Source organism: Saimiri boliviensis, chromosome 5 (genome assembly GCF_048565385.1).
Source record: "Saimiri boliviensis isolate mSaiBol1 chromosome 5, mSaiBol1.pri, whole genome shotgun sequence".
Lineage (NCBI taxonomy): Eukaryota > Metazoa > Chordata > Mammalia > Primates > Cebidae > Saimiri > Saimiri boliviensis.
The window spans coordinates 13766556-13781566 of NC_133453.1; the positions used below are offsets into that span (position 1 = coordinate 13766556).

At 42.2% G+C, this 15011-nt stretch overlaps 1 pseudogene; it reads left to right on the forward strand.

Annotated features, from left to right (window-relative positions):
• Positions 1 to 6282: 6282 nt before the first annotated feature.
• On the forward strand, positions 6283 to 14780 carry LOC101050525 (thiamine transporter 2 pseudogene; annotated as a pseudogene).
• The last annotated feature ends 231 nt before the right edge of the window (positions 14781 to 15011 follow it).

The following is a 15011-nucleotide window of genomic DNA, read 5'->3' on the forward strand; positions in this document are numbered from 1 at the left end:
AAGTTATAGATTAGTCTCAAACTTTTTGGAAGGCTGAAAGGTTTCATTGGGACTGGCCAAAGGCAGCACGTCCATTAAGTTAGGGGGACGATAGGGACGATAAGAGGCTTTCCCAGTTAAGTCTTTTTACCCCACATCCCTTTGTCTCTACTGTTTACTCATGTAAACTTTGTGCTGTGTGGTCCTTTCAGGGAGAGATCAAAGGGGAATTACCCATTAATAGTGTTTACTCTGGGCCCAGAACCTAAAGCTTTTATCATTCATAAAACCACTCTTTCAACCGTGTTAATTATTCACAAGTATGTTGACTTAGAACCCCTGTTGTAAAATTCACACTAGATAAATGTAACAATGGAGAGGGAGTCTTGGTCGACTGGCTGCAGTTCGCCCTCTGAAAGCAGCCGATGACCATCCCTAGCCCACTCAAATCCCTGTAATGGTGTGAGAGCGCATTTATTCATCGGTAGTTGAGTGAGGGTCTGCAGGCCAGACCTCCACAGGTGGTGGTTGATGTTTCAGTAGTTTGCATTTGGCTGGAAGCTTGAGGGAGACAGCATTTGGTGGCTTCCTTTTTCTCTGTAAAGTAGGTTATAGTCTCTGGGAAGGAAGGTAGAGTGGCGGGATGAGAGGACCGAGAATTCCAGACAGAGTGTGAGATGGTCAAGGTGGAGAGTAGTAACTAGCCACCTAGAGAAACCTCACGGGTCTGCCTGGTTAAATCCCACTTGAGGCTGGTGATTGTGAGCTTACAAAGGAATTATTTTTGCTTTGTTGTGTGACTTTCTCTAGCAAGCCGATCAAAGATTTTCCCTGGAATTGTATTTTCTTTTTTCCACACAGATGTGACTAAAAACATGGGCAGGCCCCGAAGCTTTGGGAATTAGTGTGATTGCTGTAGAGGAAATAAGGGAAGTGAAGAAAGGACAGGCAGGGAGGTTGGGAGGAGAATAAGAATGTCCTGATAACACTGAAGAATGGTCCTGTGGAAGCAGATGATCGAGTAAGCAAGAAGATGAGATCTCTGTAGACAGAGCCAGGTGACACACTTCCTTACACTGGAGGGAGGACAGGATGTGGCCCCAAGAATAGGGAGCTGAGGTAGAGTGGAAAAGGAGTCTAGAAATGAGGGGACTGAGGAACAAGAAAGATAAGGTGTGTCACATATGGATATTGAAAAACTGCAAGATAATGGCAGGACCTAGGATGGAGAATTGATGCCGAAGAGTTTGATGACTCAGGAAGACAGACCAGGGAGGCAGTGGATGTCAGCACCGAGGAGACAGTGCTCTAGTTAACTGAGTTTCAAATAGATAAACATTTTCATTTTCTCCCAAGGAGTTGGGAATAATTATCTGGAGGCAGCAATGAGAAGCAAGGACAATATCAAGTACCACATCTAAGTTCCAAGGATCATAGCTAGAAAATTATGATGCTGACATTTGAACTCAAGAACTGAAAAAGAGGCTGGGTGCAGTGGCTCACACCTACAATGCCAGTACTTTGCGAGGCTGAGGCAGGTGGGTTGCTTGAGCCCAAGAGTTCGACACCAGCCTAGGAAACATGGAGAAACCCTGTTTCTACTACAGAAAATATGAAACAGCCAGGCATGGTGGCTTGTGCCTATAGTTCCAGATACTTGGGAGTTTGAGGTAGGAAGACTGCTTGAGCCTGGGTAGGTCAAGGCTGCAGTGAGCTGTGAACACATCACTGCACTCTAGCCTGTGCAACAGAGCAAGACCCTGTCTCAAAAAAAAAAAAAAAAAAAAAAATCTGAAAAGGCAGCACTATCACTCTCCTTGTTAGTTGTGGGGACTTGCTTCCACCTCCCTTCTTCTTTAAGACCATCTACCTTCACGTATGTTTTCCTCTTAGTCACCTTCTCCCTCTAAGGAGACTGTTGTCCTTTCAAATCCCCATCAGGTGGGAGGTTCTGTTTATTCTATGAGATTTATTTCTTCTGACTTTCTCCCACCAGATTTAGAGGACAGATGTGCTAGAGGACGCAAAGAGGTGAGAAAAGACAGAAGAATTTCAACATCTGCAGGTCAGCAAAAAATGGTACTGCATCTCCGAAAAGCATGAGGAAGAAAGACTGGAAGTTCAGTTCCAAGTTCAGCCTTAGAGTTGTGCAACAACACGTGGTCAGACGAGGCAGAAATATAATGGAAGGAAAAAGAGAGTGGGCTTTCTGAGCACAAACAAATGGCTGACCCCTGTAAGGCTCATAAGTGACTCTGCAGACAGTCATTTCATCATTTATTTGCACAGGAAAGACCTAGGAAACCTCAGAAGCATCCCACAGAAAATAGCATCTCCCCACTTTCTGTGAAGTCAAAGTAGATGGGAAGAGGCCAATGCCAATTCAACCACTGACAGGTTTTTCTCCTCGTCAGCATTGTTCTTTGCGGGTGTAATTCAGTTTCTGACTGTCATTGCCACCTACTACATTTAAGTGAGAGTTTGGTTGATATAAATTGGAACAGTAATAACTTTACTTCAGGGAACACAACAATTCATCTAACGGGTCTCCAAAAAGGGCTTCATCTGGGTCCACTTTGTGCAGGGCAGAGAGGGTGGCAGCCAATGTAATCTGATCTGGAAGGTCATCCCCGTAAAGCTGCCCCCACCCCACCCCCACCTGCCGCCGGCAACTGAGAGCTGGATTTCACCCAAGGCCACTCACTCTCTCCCGATAAGCATCCAACCTTCCTTTAAAGTGACATTACCCAGAGGACTAGCTGATCGTGGCTAGATCGTGGCTAGAGAGTAAGTGCAAATGCATTTATCAAAACACATTTATCCCTCACTGTAGACAGGATTGACTCCCATTAAAAAATATCAGAAGGCAGGTGTTTTTAACACATGGGTTGTTTAGCACATTACATTTCTTTTTAGGCTTTCTTTTATATCTAAGACCACACACACTCCACTCCCCATCCTCACTGCCTCAAGGTCAGCAGGGGAAAAGGGGACTTGCGGCTCCCAGAGAGACAATGAAACCCTGTGATGCTCAGTGGGGGAGGGGAAGGTGGGCCTTATGGAAGGTGTGTGAACTTCAAAAACTCCTTTGAAAGGTCCTGTGCTTCATGTCTATTGGCATCACCACCACCACCGCCTTCTAGAGTCTTTTCCTTCCTTTATGGAAGCAACCTGGGATGATGTGGCCTGGGTTCTCTTCCCTGTATGACTGTAGGTCAGTCTGACAATGAGAAGCACTTCTGTGAAATTTGGAGAGTGGAAAATTAAAATGGCCAGTATTCTCCAAGGCGCTTAGTTACCTTAATTACAGTCAAACGCAGTGTAGAATTCCTTCTCAGAGAGGCCTTCAGATAAGTATAAATATCCCCTATCTTAATAATATTGAAATTCAAACTCCCTGAAGCCTAGAAGGATATTCTCTAACATAACCAGTGTATATAAAAATAAAATACCATTACATTTAAAAGGCAAAAGATTTACACAATCTGAAGAGAAATCGGAGTATACAATATCATTACATTTAAACAACTATAGAAAGTATCAGATGTTGCACTTTCATTATTTTATTTTATTTTATTTTTTGAGGCAGGGTCTCACTCTGTCACCCAGGCTAGAGTGCAATGGCAAAATTATGGCTCACTGCAGCCTCAAGTTCCCAGGCTCAGGTGATCCTCCCACCTCAGCATAGGTGTAGTGTAGGACGAGGTACAATGTAGTTCTCAGTATGGTGTAGGACTAGGTATGGTCCTAGTCTTGTAGCTAGGACCACAGGCACCCACCACTGCATCTGGCTAATTTTTGTATTTGTTTGTAGAGATGACGTTTACCATGTTGCCCATGCTGGTCTCAAACTCCTGGCTCAAAAAATCCACCCTCCTCAACCTCCCAAAGTGCTAGGGTTATAGGTATGAACCACTGCACCTGGCCAGATATTGCACTTTTAAACCCAGAAGTGCAAGTGGAAATTGTTAGAAACAAATTTTTGGTGCTGCAAAAGAAACAGCACTTAAACATAAACTTTCTCAGCAAGGCAAATTTACTTCTATAGAAGGGTGCAACTCCTGGATGGAGCAATTCCAAGAGCCCACGGAAGAGAAGAGGGAAGGGGTTCTTATTCTAACACAGCTAGTCCCTACTGCTGTGTCATTCCCCTATTGGCTAGGGTTGAACCACACAGTCTAAGCTAATTCCAACTGGCTATTATGAATAGAGCAGGGGTCAGAGCCAGACTGCTGGGGTGAGCAGTTTCAGTGTGTAAGAAGGTTACAGAGCAGGTGATTAAGGATGACTATGGGCAGAGCAGGTGACTGAGGATGACTAAGGACTCCATGTGAGTATAGAGGCTAAGAAGGGGCTGTTTACTGAAACTAGGGGCAAGAAGGCATAAAGAACAAGGAAGTTAAACTTTAAAATGGAGAACAAAGAACAGGCAAATGGAACATATTGACATTCATTCTTTGAAGAGGACTCAGAATTCATTGTACTTAACAATTTTCCCCTCTTAGATTTGTAAAAGAAGTTAACAGGCTAAACTTTGAACAGGAATTTATTGTATCCTACAAAATTTTTCTGTAAATGTATATAATGTTCAGATTATCTGGGTACCATTAGAACCACTTTATAAAATATACCAGTTTTTACCATTTTAACATATTTAACATTATTATATATATAATGTGTTATGTATACTTACATATCAATATATTGGTTCCATTTCTTGGAATAACTCTGAAGAATAATCAATCTTATGTTATATGCTTTGCAAATATTAATTCATCCAGTATATGCTCATTGAGCACGTACAAAGTACTAGGAATACAGCAGACACTAAGATGGATAAAGTCCCTTCTGTTCTAGCTCTTCTATTTTAGAGAGAAGAAACAAACAAAAATAATTAAGCATATAACAGGTGGTGACAAAGCAAAGTACAAAAATAAAGAGTGACTCAAGGAGTCCATTTTGGAGAGTGGTCTGGGGGGTCCTCTTTGAGAAGGTGGTATTTGAGCACTCTGCATGCAGTGATGAGGCACTACTTCAGGTACCTGAAGTAAGAGCATTCCAGCAGGTGGAAGAGAAAGACCCAAGGCCCAAAGAGGGTGTGCATTTGACTCACCTTGATATTGTCATTGCACACAGAACTGCAGGTAATAATATTTTGGTCCGACAGAAAGTACCCTGGGCTACAGTCCAGAGACAATTTCTGTCACCACATTTTCTCTTCCAGTTTTTAATTCCTTATGGAAAAGATGAAGAATCAGGACTAGGTAGATGTTTCCTACCCAAAATACCCAAAAGGCATTTCTCCCACAGCGCTCCTGCCTTCCACATCCTCTTCCCAGTGGTTTCCAACGTACAAATACAGGCTCTGAAGAACATTCCATAGAGTCTGTGTAACTTAAACTCTGTGTTTCCAGTTTTATTTGGTCTCAAACCCTATTTATATTATTAACCAAACTAGAGTCACTGAAAACACATTTAGAAACAGTGGGTTCGAAGAGCAAATTTATCTCATTCTAATGTCCTCTGAATAATGAGAAATAAAATTGTGCACCTCAGCAGCCCCAGCTCTCCAGCTAATAAGTATATACAACTTTAAAATAAAAAGACAGCCTGGTGCAGTGGCTCAAGACTGTAATCCCAGCACTTTGGGAGGCCGAGGTGGGCAGATCACCTGAGGTCAGGAGTCTGAGACCACCCTGGCCCACGTGGTGAAACCCCCATCTCTACTAAAAATACAAAATTAGCCAGGTGTGGTGGCACACGCCTGTAATCCCAGCTATTCATGAGGCTGAGGCAAGAGAATCACTTGAACCTGGGAGCCAGAGGTTGCAGTGAGCCAATATCGTGCCATTGCACTCCAGCTTGGACAAAAAGAGTGAAATTCTGTCTCAAAAAAAAAAAAAAAAGGTAAATAAAATAAAAATGAAAGACAGAGCAAACTTTAAACTTCTTTTTAGGAGCAGAATCTTTTTTATCTACTAATGCCTACATGAAACATTTGTAAACGAAATATGAAACTTCCATCTGGATTCAGTGTGGAGTCAATCAGCGCTCCATAATGGTAGCCGTAATCACACTGCCCTCTAGTGTAACCCTTGGAGGACGTACAGCTAAAATGACTACAGAAACCTCTTTCAAACTTTCAGCCTAAGAGCTGGCCAAGACCGCTGTAAGCTACGCAGTGGTTCGCAGGATGAGATCCACAACCAGCAGCAGCAGCAGCAACACCCGGGAATTTGTTTGAAACAAAAAAAATTTGGTTTCACACCCTCCCCACAAGTCCTACTGAGTCATTAACTGGGGATGGGCTTAGCCAAGTGGTCCTTAATCACTTCAAATGAGGAACAAAGTCGCCGTTCAGCCCAGCACGCACAGGTAGGGGTAGTACTTTTTTTTTTGAGATGGAGTCTCATTCTATCACCTAGGCTGGAGTGCAGTGGTGTGATCTTGGCTCACTGCAACCCCCACCTCCCAGGTTCAAGCAATTCTCTTGCCTCAGCCTCCTGAGTAGCTGGGACTACAGGCATGTGGCACCACACCTGGCTAATTTTTGTATTTTTTAGTAGAGATGGGGTTTCACAATATTGGCCAGGCTGGTCTCGAACTTCTGACCTCGTGATCCACCTGCCTTTGCCTCCCAAAGTGCTGGGATTAAAGGCATGAGCCGCCGCGCCCAGCCGGGGGTAGTAACTTTTTGTACCATGCTGTGTTCAATTGAGAACAAAAAAGCAGACTCAGGGCAGCCTATTGAAAATCAAAAAGTTCATAAACAGAAGAGTTTCTATGCTTAGCATTTGTTCAGCAGTTTTCACTTGATGCTGTGCTTTCAGACTCAATAGGAGTTACATCCACCCCAACAATAAATTCCGCTAGACCCAATTTCACTGTAGCACTGCCAGGAATAACAAAAGGTTCTAGAATAGACCTAGTCATCTTTTCTCTTGAAAATTTCTGCAGGCGGGGGTAATGCTAGTTGTGAAAAACAAGTTTTGTATTGAGAAGTAGGGATGAAAATTTCGTAAAGCTAACTGTGCTTAACACATACACAGATTAGTATTTTCAGCTCAAGTGCTTGTTCTGGCAGGCCGTGTGGCAATTATGCTCTGTTCGTGACTGGGGAGACTGGATAAAAGTGCATGCACAGATCAGTGCAATTTCCTCATAACTACAATAAGAAAAATGAGCTCTCTTCCTTCCAGTCATCCTTCTTCTCCAGATGCTGCCTGAGCACTGAGGGTGGATGAAGCCTCTGTTAGCCGAAAGCATGGAGCCTTTGGAGCATCAGCCTCCCACACACGAGGCATCTTCACTCCTACCGTGTTACACTTGTTCCCAAACATGATGACTTGATAAAAAAGAGAGACCTGTAAAAAAGACAGCAATGGTTACAAACATTTGAATATAAGAGGGAAAATCAATATGAAATACATTACAAATCAAGTAATGACTAAACTAGTTAAACATTTATACATTTTTATATGAAAGTTGCAATTTTCTTAAAAAGGCAGGTCACATAAAAGGGTTAAGTACCCCTTTATCATGTCTACATTTCATATAGTATCCAGTTTTTAAAAAAACAATATTGTAGGCATGGTGGCTCATGCCGGTAATCCCAGTACTTTGGGAGAGGCCAGGCACATCACCTGAGGTCAGGAGTTCAAGACCAGCCTGGCCAACATGGTGAAACCTCTGTCTCTACTAAAAATACAAAAACTATCTGGGCATGGTGGCGGGTGCCTGTAATCCCATCTACATGGGAGGCTGAGTCTGAACAAGCGCTTGAATCCAGGTGACAGAGGTTACAGTGACTTGAGATCGTGCCACTGCACTCCAGCCTAGCCAACAAGAATGAAACTCCATCTCAAAAAAAAAAGAAAGAAAATTGCAATTTGCATATAAAAATGTATAAATTTTTAAATAGTCTTTACATGATTGCTAATTTATTTTATATAGATTGCAGGCATAAGTTACCGTGTCTGGCCCAGAATTGTCTTTTATGTCTGTATTTCTACCAACAATCTCTGACATGTGATCTAGGTTTTTTCTATCAAGTGCTTAAAACACATCTAGCATCTACCAATTACAGAATGACAGATTTGGTTACATGGTGCAAAAAATTACAACCCCTGACAGAATTACATATTTGGTATAGCTGCACCCTACTTTTCAGTACCAAAATTGCTATCAGCAATTCATTGAGCCTTGTGATTTCCTGGGTGACAGAGAAACAGGCTATTGGAATGAGTCCGTAGTCCTAGCTCACGGCATCCAAATAGCAAAATCTGTGACACTGACTATTGAAAGTGAACTGGGAGGATGCTTCATCACCATTAAAAGTGATGAGACTACATGGTCAGTGGGAGTTAACCAACATTGCCCAGAAAAACGGGCAGGCCAAGGTTCAGATGGGAAATGTTGGCATGGAATGTTAATTTAAGTAATCTGGATAAAAAATACTTTTAATGCTGAGAGATATGAGTCATGAGGAACTAGAATATAGGGATCACTTCCTTTCGACTCTTTAAACAGTATATCTGGTAAATATTTGCTGATTTAGACTATGTAGAGAAGAATCAAAATGGGGAAGCATGTGGGTGAAAAGTGTGTATTTTGAGCTGAATCTGATGAAGCTGACCAAGGATTCCCTATGGAAGGAGCTATGGAATGAAGGACTAAAAATTTGATTAAAGGGCAGATAAGAATGATTTGTTGCTATTCTTATATAAGTTAATATTTATTAAGTGCTTTCAGACAATGCAATTCCTTAAAGAAATGGCTCTCCTTGCAACCTTAATTAAGTTATAAATTTACTTTTTCAGTTTCTCCTTATTCTTCCAGCATAGCCTTGAAATTGATTTTGTAACCTTTTACATTGATTTTTGCATAGATGATCAACAATCTATATTAGCTGAGTCTGACATTATGAGCTTTTATTTTATCACCAATTCATTGGTCCCTGTGATCTTCTGGGTGACTGGGACTAGACCAGATTTTCAAAGGAAAGCAAGGGAAAGATAGCCGTATTTATTGTATTAGGTGCTGCTTGGATTCCTCACCTATTGATCTTATTTACTTCTTACAAACAAGAGGGTGAGTAATTTTTATCTTCTTTTAATCAGTGGGACTCAGAAAGGTTAAGGAGTCTGAGTAAGGTCAGCTAGCTGTGATTAAGTACAACCAGAAAAAAAAATCTGATGGCCATATCACAGTAATAGCTGGGATGTTTATGAAATACCAAGCTCCTCAGAGCAACCCACCAGCTCTGCAGTAGCCAGAGCCCCCAAGTTCCAGGATTCCCTGTATATAGCAACACTAGAATGGATCACGGTCCCAGACCAGAAGTCCACTGCTTTCACAGCACCCAAGTTCTTTGCAAAGGTTAGAAATTTGCGTTCTAACATAATTAGGAGCAAGTCAGAGCATTTCTTCGGTGACATTTTACCTGGTTTTCCGATGACCTTTGAAGCAGAGGTTAAACATTAAATAAAAACTAACACCTGCTTGATATATTAAAAAGTATGCCTCTGGGATAACATGGGATTGTAAATTCACTGTTTGTCTTTTTTTTTCTCCATGGTTATAACTCTGCCTTTAATTGTAAAAATAGAAAACATGCCTTGAAGTTAGAAAAACAGCCCTAAAGAGAGAGTGTTTGAATCTTTCAGGCTGAGTTTTTTGTTCCTTTCCATCTCAGAGAGACCAATGATCAAGAAATATTGTACTATTTATGTTTTCGAAGCTCTTCCTAGATAGTCATTCATTTTCTGCAGTCCATAAGGAAAACCATTCAGTTCAGAGGGGCTGTGTAAGCAGAATGCTAACAGATGAAATACATACGATTCACCATCTTTTTACAATAAATGAAGATACTAGCAGGGGGCAAACTCAGTGCCCATTCTAATCAGAGTCATGGAAATCTCACACTGAAAAGGATTTGTCATAGCTATTTCTCCATGTGATCACTCATTCTTTGAGTCTTTTCATTGTGCTGGTGATGGACTTCCTAATTTAAATGAACCAACCCACCCAACCATTTTGAGTTACACATTCTGCTGCTAGCATTAGAGGAGGAATCAGGAGTTATTTCCAATGTAAAAACCGAAAGCATGGTCTCTCTTGGGTGTCAAAAATGGTGAGTGATGTTTTGTCCATGCCTGATTCAGAAAGAGGATTTGAGATTTCCTGGCTAATTTGGGGATTTTATTTGAGACAGGGTCTCACACTATTACCCAGGCTGGAGTGCAATGGTGCGATCATACCTCCCTGCAGCCTCCATCTCCTGGGCTCAAGTGATCCTCCCACCTTGGCCTCCCAAAACTCTATGATGATAGGTGTGAGCCACTGCACCTGGCCCTAGAAATTGTTTCTACTCTGTATTTTATTATTAGCAACCTAGGAATTAATGTTCTGCAAAATACACTTGTAAAAACTGCAATGGATCTGGTGACAAGAAATTATGGATTTTTATAAAGTATGCAATTATTTAATATCTCACTTTCCAGAGGATTATTTCCAATAAATACAAGTTTCCTCTGGCTATTCCCCTTAACTGCCAGCAGGACTAATCAGTGTAAATAACAATCTCAATTGCTAAACTCACTTAAAACTTAGTAGTTTCAGGCTCCAGCACATGCCTGTGGCTTAGACGAGCTAGATGATGACCAGTCCCTCCACCCTTTGTAGATGGTTCCTCTCTCATCCATGGCCGCAGAAGCTAGGTATGGATTCATACACAGAGATTGGAACGTAACCCATGTTATACACCTGCTACCATGAAAGCATTATGGCAGGAAATTTCCTCACGACTGTTCCTGTGTGATGCACATTACAGTCTCCCTCTTCAGGTAAGGAAAACTGAGGCCCCAAGACACAAAGAAACTTGTACAGTATCATACAACTTGAAACAGCGGTTTAGAGATTTAGATTTATTCAGCTACAATCTCCATGTTCTTCCCACCTGTAAATCCTCTTTTCCATATTCCAAGGCTGTTTTAAGAGTAAATAACCAACACATTCTTGAGAATCAAGGGTGGTTTGTAGTTCTCATTCCAAAGAATAACTTTAAATAAGTTAAATGCTTGGAAAACATATTATTTGACTATTTATGGTCAGTTAGAAAAGTCTCGTTCAATGACTGTACTTTCAACAAGCACTTCTAGGTTACCTACTTTTTTTTTTTTTTTTTTTTTTTTTGAGACAGGGTCTTACTCTGTTGCCCAGGCTGGAGTACAGTGGCAAGATCTTGGCTCACTGTAACCTCTGCCTCCTGGACTCAAGCGATTCTCGTGCCTCAGCCTCCAGAGTAGCTGGGACTGCAGGCGTGTGCCACCATGCCTGGCTAATTTTGGTATTTTTAGTAGAGAGAGTTTCGCCATGTTGGCCAGGCAGGTATCGAACTCCTGTCCTCAAGTGATCCGCCTGCCTCTGCCTCCAAAAGTGCTGGTATTACAGGCTCAATACCTTTGATGGATCAGAAACTGTGCTAGACTCTAAGGTGACAAAGCTGAATCCCTGCTCTCCAGGAGATCCCAGGCTAGTGGTAAGATGTGCGTGTCAACACATCAATACCTTTCAAAGCCATCAGTACTGCAAATTGTATAGCTTACGATTGATGACTGCGTAGTGTGTGGCAGGCATTGTTTTAACATGTACTAGCGAATGGAATCTTCAAAACATTATTATCATCCCCACTTTACAGATGAAGAATCTGAGATATAAAGAGGTCCAGTAACTTGCCAAAGGTCACATGTGTGTAAGTGGCAGAGAAGGATTTTGACCTGATTGTCTGACTGCAGAGTCCATGGTCTTAAATGGCATGCCAGCAGTGGACTGAGATGAGGTCTAATGAAAAGAGGGGAGGAGGCCAGGCGCGGTGGCTCAAGCCTGTAAACCCAGCACTTTGGAAGACCAAAATGGGCAGATCACCTGAGGTCAGGAGTTTGAGACCAGCTCGGCCAGTATGGTGAAACCCCCTCTCTACTAAAAATACAAAAATTAGCTGGACATGGTCATGGGCACCTGTAATCTCAGCTACTGGGGAGGCCAAGGCAGGAGAATGGCTAGAACCCTGGAGTCAGGGGTTGCAGTGAACCGAGATCATACCATTGCACTCCAGCCTAGAAGGAGACTCTGTCTTAAATAAATAAATAAATAAATAAATAAATAAATAAATAAATGTCTTAGAGGATAAAATGAAATTTGGTGGGGAGGGTGGGGCAGGAGAAAAGTTACTGACAACCATGTGAAAAGCCCTCTGATGTTTTTCCCCTCTTTATAAACATTAAGGCTGTTTTTAACTTTTATTGCAGTCATGAGAATAGGAAGCTTCTAAGTCAGTAATCTCAAAGTGTAGTCTCTGAACCAGTATATCAGCATCATTTGGAAATTTGTTAGAAATGTAAATACTCACACCCCACCCCACACGTATTGAATCTAAATGTCTGTGTTTTTGTTTCGTTTGTTGTTGTTGTTGTTGTTGCTGCTTCTGCTGTTTTTGAGATGAAGTTTCACTCTTGTTGCCGGGCTGAAGTGTAATGCCACAGTCAGAGCTCACTGCAGCCGCAGACTCCTGGGCTCAGCCTCCCAAGTAGATAGGACTACAAGTGGCAGGCTAATTTTTACATTATTTTTTTAAGAGAGAGGGTCTCACTATATTTCCCAGGCTGATCTTGAACTCCTGGGCTCAAGCAATCCTCCTACTTTGGCCTCCCAAAGTGCTGGGATTACAACCATAAGCCATCACACCTGGCCAACAATTTTCTCTTATTTTGCCTCTCTTTCCTAGCTACAATCTACATTCACCCACCTCACACCAAGTAGCTTTTGCCTTCTAAAGCAATCCACCATTTTTCCTAACAATAAACACCAGTACATGCCATTAGGTATGAACTGGTTTAGCTGGAAGCTATCATTGGGCTAGACTCAAACACCAGAGATTGTCACAAAAAGCATATCTGGAATACAGCTTTTTCCATGTTAGCAATTATACCCAAAAGCCAAAAACAGCAAGTGAAGAGTGCTTGGGTAAAAGTCTACCTGAGAACCCAAAGAGTGAGGGCACAGATTAGGTCATAGCAAAGGGCATTCTCAGGCTTAGTAAATCTATGGGTTTATTTCGGTTGTCTAGAAATTCAGAGGACAGGGGTTTGAGGAGGCCTAGCCCAACCACCTTCATGCCATCCGCCACACACTGTGCATTCCCCTTATAGCAAATGAAATAATCACTACAGGCGGGCTCAGATAACTGGCTAATGCCACCAGTTCCAAGAGAAGCTGTGGCCAAAATTGACTTGACTGAGAGAGCTGCTAACTAGTTTCTTATTATTTCTTCAGGGCAGCCCAAAAAAGTAAAGCCAAGAAAATGGAAGAGTAGAAGACAAACACACACATTTCCTCCTCTGACATTCAACGTCAGACTGTCATTCGTTCTGTATTTTCCTGATCACAGAGATGGTATCACAATGGGCTGCTCATTTTCGTACTGATAAGTATCAAAGGGGAAGAAGACGATCGGGTTCTTCCAGTACTGAAACACCCTTCTTAACCTTTTGGTTCTGATAGGGAAGAATAAACTATTTTGTTACGTGCTAGTAAGCAACGGTATCTGAGCAGCCCTAGATTGTTCTGGAAATCTTTTCAAGTGTAAAAAAGATTGATGTATCCATTATGACCTCTTCTGGCCTCCATAGCTTATTGCAATCAAATTACATTTATAAAGTTTAAAAGGCAGATCACCAAGACAATAGCTGCTGTGTCTTTTAGACCTGGAAGTATGAATTCTCACCTTATGAATATCTGTCATTCAATTTGTTTCCCTGAATTTCAGTTTCCCATTGCTTTCCAATGTATTGTTAAAAACTCATGTAAACCATGAAACTAGACCCACTTTGGCAAAGGCCAAGCTATGATTCCTGGGGTCGATACATGTCATCTTGATGATAAGTGTCAGAGGCCCAGGGTGTATTTCACGTCCTGATGTTTTTTGTCTTTGCACTCTCCCCAGTTAATCTTGCAGATGACAAATGAGATCTTCCCCGTTTGGACATAGTCCTACCTGGTGCTGCTGCCGCCTGTGTTTGTCTTCACCGATTACGTCCGCTACAAGCCAGTCATCATCTTGCAAGGCATTAGCTTCATCATCACCTGGCTGCTGCTCTTGTTTGGCCAAGGAGTGAAGACCATGCAGGTTGTAGAGTTCTTCTACGGGATGGTCACCGCTGCCGAGGTGGCCTACTATGCCTATATATACAGCGTGGTCAGCCCTGAGCACTATCAGAGAGTGAGCGGCTACTGCAGGAGCATCACGCTGGTCGCCTACACAGCAGGGTCCATGCTGGCCCAACTCTTGGTATCCCTGGCAAACCTGCCTTCCCTTTCTCACTTTTTTTTTTAGCCAATGCCCAAGAACAGCATATTTTTTCATGCAAAACCTTAAAAAGAAGTTCCTCAAAAGCCACCAGGAGAGGATGCCATCTTAGAGGAATCTCACAAGGATCACAAAGCAGTTCACTCAGAATTATTCACCATTTCAAGAGACCTGGATGCCAGCAGTGGAGCAGCCCAAAGCCTAGTAGTGTGGTTTGAGAGATTTTGTGCAGTGGTCCCGGGATCTGCAGGAGTACTACACCTCAGAGCATCTTTGTTACTGGCCTCTGTGGTGGGCTTTTTCCATAGCAGGTTTTAATCAGATTTTAAACTATGTTCAAATCCTGTGGGATTACAAGGCACCATCTCAAGGTTTCACAATACATGTATTAGTCCATTTTCATGCTCCTGGTAAAGACACACCCAAGACTGGGTAATTTACAAAAGAAAGAGCTTTAACTGACTCACAGTTCCACATGGCTAGGAGGCCTCACAATCATGGCAAAGAAGGAACAAAGTCACGTCTTACATGGCAGCAGACAAGAGAGAATGAGAGCCAAATAAAAGGGGAAACCCCTTATAAAACCATCAGATCTCTTGAGAGTTATTCACTGCCATGAGAACAGTATGGGGGAAACAGCCCCCATGATTAAGTTACCTCCCACCGG